General features: G+C 39.3%; 1 long non-coding RNA gene across 1 annotated transcript in view; it reads right to left on the bottom strand.

Moving 5' to 3' along the window:
* The window catches only part of LOC309845263, a 221,155-nt gene extending 210,009 nt beyond the window's left edge, over nucleotides 1-11,146 (bottom strand). The window contains exon 1 of the long non-coding RNA XR_014301173.1: nucleotides 11,024-11,146. This is a non-coding gene — a long non-coding RNA (uncharacterized lncRNA). The remainder of the gene's footprint in view (nucleotides 1-11,023) is intronic.
* Between the last annotated feature and the right edge of the window lie 365 nt (nucleotides 11,147-11,511).

Here is an 11,511-nt window from a genome sequence, read left to right on the forward strand (position 1 = left end):
CCAGATGCTCCTCTTCCCAGCCCTCTGACTGCTGGCAATTGTTTACCCCTCTCTGAGGGTCTGCACAGATGAGAACAAGCCTTAGGATGGAACCACATTCTTCTTTGTTGATATTTAACCATCTGATGAAATGTCAACAGGTAGCTCTATGACCATCATCTTGAGCGCGAAATCACATCCTCGTAAGTCCTCCCAGGATTTGGCCATAGACTTGATAAAGTCACAAGTCCAAACACAATTTATTACAGAGGTGGATAGGGAAATTTAGAAAGTGCTCCTCTCTGGTTTTAATATAGTCCAGCCTGCTTTGAACTTCCATGACTTTGTGAGAGGCAAATGAGAAAAGGAAGAACAAATCAGAGCCTGTTCACTCCTATTCAATAGGTTCTGAAATGTTCTGCTCATCTAGGCACTTGTTCATAATGCTGGCAAAATCAGTCTTCCCTTTTCTATAAGGTAACTAGTACTCTCTCTCATAAATGAATAGGATCATATTAATTCATATGTAGTTAAGAATTTATTTCAAGAGCACAGAATAAAAAAAAAATGTAAGATCAATTAATCTATCTTGGGGTTAGAATAAACTGCCAGTTTAGATTTAAGTTTCTTCCATAGATTTCTTAAAATGTATTTTTTTAAATAATCTAAAGATTTTTTAGAGCTTAGTACCTTTTATGGTGAAAAAAAATTTTATCTGGAGTGTAGCTTTTTTTTTTCAGTTACACTTCATTATTTTCTTGTACTGAAGTACAAAAACAGCAATGTAAATTATTTTAAAAGAGCAGTATAGTATGATCACATTTTTTATAATTCTGCCCGTCTACTCACTCATTTATACCTATAGCTATAACTATCTATATAAACATATATACATACATATACACACAGAGAAATGTTTGGAATGATTCTCACCTAATGTTAATGATGGTCATTTCAAGATGGTTGGCTTGGGTGATTGTTCTGTATTTCAAGCTTTTGAATATTTCTTGATACTTTGAATTTTCTTCTTGGTTTTCATTACTCAGGATGATAACAACAACGACAACAAAAAACTAAAAATCCCCCTATTTTTAAATTTCTGTTTAAAATACAGTTTTATTTCAAGAGGAAAAGCCCAAAAAACCTGAATTTTAAATGTTCTTGTAAAAACATCAAAATACTTTGGGTCTCTTTGAAAATGTGTCTCCAAATACTAGGTCAGGGCTGTAATGCTGAAGGTAGGTTTGGATCTCTGGATAGACAAAACTGGGAGAAAAAAGGTAGGTTTGGATCTCTAAATAGACAAAACTGGGAGAAAACCATTTGGAGAGAAGCAGCCACCTCTTTCTTCAGAGGATCATTAGCACTAACACACACTCGTCTCAGACATGAGGGTTCTCAATCAGCAACTAACTTCAACTGACATTTTTTAATATGCTCTAGCTCTTGCCCCGACATTTTTATCCCTTCAAGTTCTCTCCACGAATAGAAACAAAAGCCTTGTACACGGCTCACTGATTAACTCCTTCTTGTCCAATGACAACTTAATGTCCTAACTGCACGCTCAGTTAATCTCTCAGAGCTTCAGTGGCTTGAACTAGCCACTCGAGCTGTGGTCCCCGAGAGATGCCGAGTTCTGAGGTTGTCAGTGATAGTAGATACTGTGACCAATAGGAAACAAGGATGTTAGTATTACACTGAGAGTGTGGGACAAGCAAAGGAAAAAGCCATATAGAAATCTAGACAACACTAGGAGCCAGATAAAGGAAACCTGAGAGAAGTGTACAGAAAAACAGATGCAATTATTATGGCATGAAAAGGGCTGCTTTCTAGAAGATGTTCTAGTATCACCCCAAATGAAGCTTTCAAGAATCAAGAAATCTGCAGCACCTGGGTGGCTCAGTCTGTCAAGTGTCAGGGTCTTGGTTTGGGCTCAGGTCATGATCTCAGGTCGTGCGATGGAGCCCTGCCTGGGACTTTGCAGACAGAGCCGAGCCTGCTTGAGATGCTCTCCCTCTGCCCCTTCCCAGGCTCACATGTGCTCTCTCACTCTAAAATAAATAAATAAAATCTTCAGAAAAAAGAAAAATCAAGAAACCTAAACGGTGTACTCGAGTTTAAAGTGTGAAAATGTAGGAGTAATCATGGTGGGGGATCCTTAAATTTAGAAACATATTTTCTTCACTCTGAAGATTTTTCATTTTGAGCAGCTTTCCAGAATTCAGAGAATAACTACGAAAACCATGAAAGATGTGGTAAGAAGTGATGAAGGAAAAGATATTACCAAATATTTTATGCACTGAATTACATTATAAAGATTTTCAAGTAGAAACAAACATGTTCCTTGATTCTGTACTAATAGGACCAAGTCTTGAATCATAGGAACATTATCACTTAATTAGTGACCAAATAATCTTCAGAGAGAAGCAAAAAACATGAGATAAAACCTGGATACAAAAGATCAGATATAACACTCCAAAGAGGAGTCTATTTTCAAGGATCAAAAATAATTAGAATAAAATGCTATGTTGTTTACTTAAGTTACACACACACACACACAAGTAACTGATGTATTAATGGGCTGTTACTGTCAGCCCAAACACTTGTGAAACGTTCAGTCTGCGCAATAAATAAGTCTCCACCACATGCATGCTGACATATTTACAGCATAAACAAATGTTGGATACCTGTCTATTTTCAGCTAGTGCTGTGTACCCACAGCCACAGAGAAATCTCTTCCAGTCGCCCAACCTGTTTAAAAGTGGTTGAAGGGCGCCTAGGTGGCCCGGTCCGTTGGGATTGGGCAGTTGGCTCTCTGTTTTGGCTCAGGTCATGATTTTAAGGTCCTGGGATTGGGCCGCAGCCCCTCCCCCTCTGCTGGGCTCCCAGCTCAGTGGGGGAGTCTGAGGATTTTCCCTTTCCCTCTCGCTCCGCCCCTCCCCCCACCACCACTCATGCTCACTTGTTCTCCCTCTTCTCTCAAATGGGTAAACCTTTAAAAAAAAAAAAAAATCAATACAAATAAATAAATAAAGCAAAATAAAAGTGGTTGTAATTGAATGGGGATAAAATTATGCTCGGACTGAAGGCATGCCCCTCCGCGTTTACCAGCCAAGAGTTAATTCTGAAGCACGCAGGAGTTTCTCCTTTTTATCTGCTCTTTTCTTCAGATAATTGAAACTCCATTATATTTAAGAAAGCTGCCTCCTTTGTCCCTCGTAAAATTCCAGGAACTCTAATTTAGCATCAAATCTCTAAGGAAAAGTCTGTTCATCTGTAAAGCCTTTTTTGTATAAGTCTCTGATAAAGAGTCTAATTGGCTCCATTTCTTTTTGAACATTCTGTTTATCCACCTAATTATCCTGGGAAAACTGACATGTTTATCAAATTAAACTAAACAATTACACAGAAGAGACCAATAAAACGGGGTTTTCAGAAGAAGCCACAGCCTCATTGACCATTGGCTTGAGTAGAGTTTGTGTTATTTAAAAGAGTATCATATTCAAGAGTTGAGGAGTTGAAAAGAGAGAATTAAATTCTCATGAAGGAAAGGGAACATCATTAGGCACAGCTATTAAAACGGAGATTGTTTTATGAACCATGTCATCATGACAGGTTCATGTAAATCACCATAATTAAAATGCAGTAAGCACTGATGTATGTAACAACATTTACGAGCTTGTTTTATTCTGACTTTTTAATACAAACCCCAAATAGGTTTTTAGATACTGGAGCTCCAACTTGCTGCAGAATAGTGCCCTCTGCTGATGACAATGAAGCACTACAGCCCAAGGGAAAAATGACAGGCAAAGAAAGGACTGCACAAAAGAAAAGCAGAGAAGGTGAGAGGGAAGAAAAAGAAGAGAAAGGAGACGAATAAGCAACTAAAATTGGTATATATAATCTCTAACTGAGACTTTGGCATACATTAAAAAGAAAGTATGTTTGCTTCACAGTTACGACTGTTCGGTGAATAGAGGTTGCATTTTACTGCAGAAAATCTGTCATACTCAAAAGATAAAGTGTTCGGAAATTACCGTCTAGTGATGTTAAATTAATTTGGAGAATTTACAAATGTAAGTGTCAGTGAAAGACAACTGTAAATATTAGTTATGATCAACATTAATTAATATTTCCCCTCCCTGTCCCCTTTCCGGTGTTACCCCTGAGGCCAAGAGCCTCACATTTTAATGAGTGTCAAGAACCTCATAGGGATCTTCCTGAAAATAGAGTCCGCCAAGGCTCTACCTTTAAGGATTCTGATTCAGTAGTGTTACGGACTGAGGAATCTGCATTTTAATATGTACCCCCCCAAGGATAATAAGTGATTTCAGTTTCCTCAGGAGCAGAAGGCCCACTGTGTTCCTGCTCTATCATTCAGGGGACCAGAGCCCCAAGCTCAGCGTTGTGGGAAGAGGTACCGTACCCAGGTGTCCGTACATCTTCATCACTCCCACCATCGCCATAGCTGCTATAATTAATTGAGTATTTCCCACATACCAGGCACTTGGAAAATGCCTCTGCCTTCTTTCTTTTTAGTACCTATTTCTTCATGAAAGGAACCTGGACCTTGCCAAAGGCATAACTGACCCTCAACAAATGTTGGTTTTGCTTCCCTTCCTCTGGGTCCCTTGCTGTTTTAGACTGAAATGGCTGCTTAATCATATCAAGACCCTAACCAATCCTGGAGAAATTCATAATTGCTTTCCGTCATTGTTCCAAGTTCAAGTTCTCAATAACGGAGACATCATTAACTGATCCCTAAAGAGGTTTTAAGATGCCTGCTCCCATTCATTCTTTGAAATGCATTTATTGGTGCCTTGTTCTCCTTACCCCTCTCTGGTACACAGCCACATTTCTGGCCACATCTGTGTTCCTTACGTGCTGAGATAAGAAGAGTGAGCAGAGACTCAATGAGATGCAGTCCGAGCTGAAACCTCCTCCTTTATTTCATATAAACACAGAAACTGATGATTACTCAGAAGCACCATTACATGGACATTGACAGATCAGAGGCTGCATCAGGCCATTACTTCACACCCATTTTATATAACTCAACTAGCACATGTAGGGTCATTTGTAGCAAATAAAACTGGTACCTTTTATCTAACAAATCAGGACAAAGCAGTTGGCCGGTGGAATAAATGAGAACCCAGAAACCCCCAAATTGAACTGATGAGGACTCCTTAAAAGGATTTGAGGAGTTGTACTGAAGTACAAGTTGCATCAATTCAACTCAGACTGGCTTAAGAGGGAAATGGGTCTTTATCGGCTTACATAATACCCAAGTTCAGGAGCCCCAGAATTAGGGTAGATTCCTGTCCTCGGAATACTCACTTAATCCCTCTATCTGCTAAGTTTTCCTCTGTGTTGGCTTTATTCTCAGACAGCCTTTCCCCCCATGTGATAGCGGCCCTAAGAATCCCAGAAAGAGAAATGGGGCCCCTTGCACTGTGCTCAGTAGAACACATCGCCTGGGTCACATGTCCATCCCTGCAGTAATCCCTATGAACAAGAAGGAAGAACATACTTACTTACTAACTAGACAAGGGTCACGTGCCCAACCCTTACACACGGGGATGGAAGCTTAGGCTGAATCACATTGACCGAAAACAGGGCAAGAAGCTGGCAGGAAGAGATGAACGCTTCCTGCTAGATACACTCTCCTGAAAACCTAAGGGATATAGCTTTTCAAAAATGAGGAGGAAAAAAATCATAACTCCATGACCTATTACGTGAAAGAGAATGTGACTCAACACGGTGGGAGAGGCAGCAAAAATGCTAGTCTGATTGAGCAACTCGAAATCTCGAAAGAGGACTAGAGGGAGGAGGAAGCTAAAGAATCCAGTAGGGAGACACAGAAACGGGAACAAAAACAAACAGAAAAGGTTGTTGAGAAGGCTAAATCTCAAGATACAAAATGTCTACATGCTTTTGGGGTCAGTAAAATGGATTGATTACTGATGTCTGAAGGAAAAACATTGTCAGAAATACTAGACTTCCTTAAGATAAAGATGTTTTGGAGGGACATAAAGAGAGAACCCCTGAATTCCTACTTCGCTTGTTTTCTCTTTGAGGTTTTAGCAGAAATGGCTCATCGCCGCCCAAAAACTGTTCTCATCTCCTAAAGAAAACAGGTCAACTTCCACTGGAGCTGTGATGCACCTGGTTGAAGAAGGTATTTTCAGCCCTCCTTAAAGCTATGTGTAGCCATCTGACAGAGTTCGGGCAAACAAGAATCAACACGCTGTTTTACAAGTGCTGTCTCAGCAGTCACCTTGCACCCCCCCCCACATGCTCACAACTGCCTGAGAGACAGAAGTGATGGACAGAGCTCCAGCAGCGTGTTGAACCTTGAGACTGAAAACCAAGTACTAAAACGGTAGAGTAGAAAGAAGGGAGCTGGTTTCCTGCTCACTCAGGGTCACATTTCCCTCTATTCCGTTGAAGGAGCTGAAATTTTGTGATTTCTGTTACTCACAGCCAATTTTAACAAGTAAAATGACCATCTGACTGAAACATGTTGATTCATCTTTGCTAAGTCAAGATAAGGAAAGAATCATTTGTTCGATATGACAAAATATGCTTTGTGGCAAAACATGGCTAAGCCCCAGGGGATGCAAACTCTGCCCTAGAGGGACTTCCACAATTACCTAATGACACCTGATTGATTAATTAATCAATTAATTAATTATTAAGGGAAAGCCCATCAAGGGTAACAGACAGTCTGAAAATGAAATATAATCATTTAACAATTGCAAAGTACAGGAAGATGCAGAGAAGTTGGTTGTGAGGAATTCATTCTGGTTTTTCTCTTGTTTTGTTTTGTTTTTGCAAAAGAGGAGATAATTTAGACATGGTAGCTTTGTATGTCAAGCTTCCAGGACAAATTATTTGAATAGTGGTTTCCAAACAATGGACAAGATGGAAGTGATAACTAAATGCATTACAGATTTACTGAAGGTCAGTTATAAAGAATTATTTTTATTTTCCTCTTTGACAAAGAAATGTAGTCTATGAATTTTTCATCCAGGATTTCATTGAAATGTTTCATCATATCCTGTAGGAACAGGTGGAAAATCAGATGGTACGTTCAGGTGGATGTGTAGCTGATTGGACAACTATGAATGGGCATCAACCTAAAAGGAGATTTCTAGGTGCAATTCACAGGGGTCTCTTGTGCCCAGTTGGCCCGTTTTCATCACTCCTTTTAATGAAGATACAGAAGGTCAATTCACAAAGCATAGAGATGAATGAAATCAAAACGGACAGGGGATATGTTGGATTGCAGATGCAGAATTCAAACTATTTAGATAATGGTTCTCTCTAAGAAGGTAAAATATAATATAATATATATATATTATACATATATAATATAAGGTAAAATACAATATGGATGAACTGGAGGGTGTATCTCTATGCAATGAAGCAGAAATTAATTTAGCAGGGTCTCTTTAAAAGTGCTGGATTTGGCGTCACCCTTTCGGTATGAACTAATGGTATGAAATGCCCACACACACTTAAAGCTGAATTCATTTTTAGGTTGTAAAATGAAAGAAAGAGCTCAGGGACCAGATCTCATCTTTGGGTCTGGACAACATATTCCAGTCAAATTAAACACAAGCTAAAAGAACTGACCAGCCAGGATGTGAGAGGCCTTAAGGTCAAATCAGATGCAGGACGTTGGGAAGAATTGGTGTTGCGACCCCTGAAAGGAAGGCTGCTGAAAAAACGTGTGACAGCTTTCTACAGTCACAAGGGGAGGTTTGGGTTGGCTCAGAAGCAGAACCAGGACCAAGCAATGAAAAGCTCAGAGAGAAAAATAGCAGTTGAGTAAGAGGAAGAAATTTCCCTCAGATCTATCCAAATGCAACATGAGCTGCCTCAGTCAGGATGGAGTGAGTTTCCCATCTTTAGAGATGTTCAAAAAGAGGATATTTGTACATACAAGGAGCAATTAACTTCTGGTCCCTCGCAACACTGAGGTTCTGATATTTGATTCTATAATTTTTATTTTTTTTTGATTCTGTAATTTTTGAAACATTAAATGTAATTTAGGTTTAAGCTTATAAAGAACCTGATTTTGATGAAAGCAGACCACGAAACTCTCAGGTCATGACCGACAACTGGTTGAAAATGTCAGAATCTAAAAAGATCTTACTTATTTGAAATCCTCACCATTCATTCCCATCAGAAAGAATCAAGTCTCCAGAGTGGCTTCATGTATTTCTTTCTTTTTCTTTTTTTTTTTTTTTTTTTTTTTTTTTTGCCAGAGAACATGCTTGAAAGTTAGGGCCCCAAGAATCATATTTTGAAGGAGTGCAGGGCAGAAGTCCTTGAATGCAGTCATGATCTGAGCACAAAATGACTAGATAGATTAGCCTTAGGGACAGGCGTGCCCAGCACCTAGGAATTCAGATGCATGAGCATAAATGTCATCAATGAGTGCAAACTGAGATAAAAGTCACCATTGGGATGATAACAAAAGTAGAGGTCTCCATCCAAAGCACAGGGAGGATGGACAGAAGCTGGTTATGACTAAGAGATGTGAAAATATAAACTGAGTAAATGCAGAGTGCCCAAGATCAGGAGGGACAGACTGTACAAATCAACCTTGCCTACTGAGAAAATGAACACAGGTCATCTTTCTCCAGTTAGACATTCTGAAAAATTAAACTCAATGATTCATGCATTGGTAATTCTGTGACCTCTCTAACAGATTAATATCAACGTCATCTTTTGTGTTTCCCTCAGGATGTCCAGGAGGAAGACAAAATCAACAACACAGATATCTGCCAGTGCCTGGAATGATTAGTCTGCCTTTTCCTTTTGAAAGCACCAAAAACTATCACAAACTCGGGGGGAGGGGACCTTTAATTTTCCAAATATAGGAAATCTAAACTAAATGAGAGTGAAGTACAGCCAAACAGTAATACTTTCCTAACAGAGAAGAAATTCAAAAGGCAAATTTGGAGGAAAAAAAAAAAAAAAATGCCTTTCCTCTGAGCCTTTACTGTTCAGATCAAAGCCATCAACTTACTCAGCCATCATGAGAACACATTCCAAGTTTCTAGAACAGCCAGTAAGCTGAAACACTGCAGATTAAATAAACAGGCTGAGTTGAATCAAAAAGTAAATAAAAGTCCTCTTCTGACATAAGTTTGTATTTACAGAAATCCTGTGACTAAAAGCAACTTAATTTGGGGTCATTAGAAAACAAAACAAAAGAAAACAAGGTTCCTTGAGTTTACATTAATTATACAATGTATCCAGAAATCCAAGGCCTGACCACAGTCCAAAAATCAGTTGATTAATGAAAAAGTATTTCAACGAAAATAGAACTTTTAAAAAATTAAACCTATTTTCAAATAATTCTAACTATTGATGGAAATAAAACACTCCCATCATCATGATGGCACTAGTGATTACGGCAAAAGTCAGTGAAAATATCACAGATCCTATTACTTGAGAAATTTAGCATCCATGTAAATGAAAACATTTCTCGTTCCTTTGCAATCCAATCTTACAGTAGAATTAAATAATCGATACCTCTAAATAAAATTAATTTGTGGCATATCCAAATATTGTGGGAGTGATTTTGTCTGACCCTTCAATCTCCAAATACATATCTTTTTTTTTTTTTTGGTAGCAAAAAATAAGAAGAAAACAAAGTGAACTCAAGCAGAACACCTGAAGAAATCTGTTGGAGAGTCCCAGATCAGGAGACTCACCCTGAGGTGCTGGGCAACTTACTGCTCCCTGGTGATGCAAAGGAGATGGTAAAAAAAACCATAACACTCAGATTCTATAGGATTTAGGAAGTGAGGAAACAGAAAACACACCAGTCCCAGGTGCTGGCAAGGATGCAGAGAAAGGGGGACCCTCCTACACTGTTGGTGGGAATGCAAGCTGGTGCAACCACTCTGGAAAAAAAGCATGGAGGTTCCTCAAAAATTTGAAAACAGAGCTACCCTACAACCCAGCAGTTGCACTACTGGGTATTTACCCCAAATATACAAATGTAGGGAACTGAAGGAGCACATGCACCCAGATATTTATAGCAGCAATGTCCATGATAGCCAAGCTATGGAAAAAACCTAGGTGTCCATCAACAGATGAATGGATAAAGGAGACGTGGTGTATATATATAAACAATGGAATACTACGCAGCCATCAAAAAATGAAGTCTTGCCATTTGTAACGACATGGATGGAACTAGAAGGTATTATGCTGTGCAAAATAAGTCAATCAGAGAAAAATAATTATATGATCTCTCTGATATGAGGAATTTGAGAAACAAGACAAAGGATCATAGGGGAAGGGAGGGAAAAATGAAACAAGATGAAGCCAGAGATAGAGATAAACCATAAGAGACTTTTAGTCTCAGGAAACAAACTGAAGGTTGCTGGAGGGGAGGGCGGTAGACGGATGGAGTGGCTGGGTGATGGACATTGGGGAGGGTGTGTGCTATGTGATTGCTTTGAACTGTTTTAAGACTGATGATTCACAGACCTGTACCCCTGAAACAAACTATACATTCTATGTCAATAATAAATAAATAAATTTATATATATATATATATTTTTTAAACCACCAAGAAAATAAAAAGGCAAACCACAGACAGGGGAAAAAAAATATTTGCAAAGTGTGTATCTGATATGGAACTTACATCCAGAATATATAAAGGAGTCTTACAACTCAATTAAAAATACAAACAACAAAAGGAAAAAGAAAATAAACACCAGTCCCTCCAGGGAGACAGTAGGCTCAAGTCTTGAGGAACTCAGATTCTAAAGTTACAAATATCTTTTTGAGTTTTGCTGAGCATTAAATCACTGAGTTATACTGAAGGGGTGACAGTGTCAGAAAGGCAGGTTAAAAAACAGTGGCAGATAGTGAGACAGACAAAACTGGGTGTGCAAACCACCATGTGGCTTCCTGCCATAGGCGGAGCAAGGGACGGCAAAGATCTGATCTGATCCTCAGACTGGCAGTTCACACAGAAAGGCGGGAAGAGACGCAGGAAAAACATGTATCAACTCACAGGTTGGGGAGCTTGGTGCCCGGATGGTAGCAGACACAGCCCCACATACTGTCCGCTAGCCACGCTTTGCTCTTCCACAATCAGGAAGGTCGACTGCATTGGGCCATCGACTTACCCTTTAGGAGTACCGTCACAAAGACTTGCTAATTTGTCAGTTACCGGAGCTGAGAACTGTTCTAGAAGCCTGGTGAGCACGAGGTAAATAATTACGTGTGTATTTGCACGCCAGCACTCAGGGGAACAATAGCGGGGCAGCAGTCTCGAAAGTGTTCGGGGGCAACTGCACATATTTGCTGATCTCTATCTTCAACCGTGTTACTGCGCGCTTCTGCAAGCTCAGACGATTTCAAGACCCAATCCCTCGAGCTGTGTCTGAATGCTATTTCCAAGCAAACAACTCAAATTACTTTTAAGCTCGTTCCGAGTTGCTAACAGAAACGATTAGCACAGTACAACCATCTTTTCTAATTATACAATTTAGATAACAC

This window comes from Mustela nivalis (assembly GCF_964662115.1).
Source record: "Mustela nivalis genome assembly, chromosome: 12".
Taxonomy (NCBI): Eukaryota; Metazoa; Chordata; class Mammalia; order Carnivora; family Mustelidae; genus Mustela; species Mustela nivalis.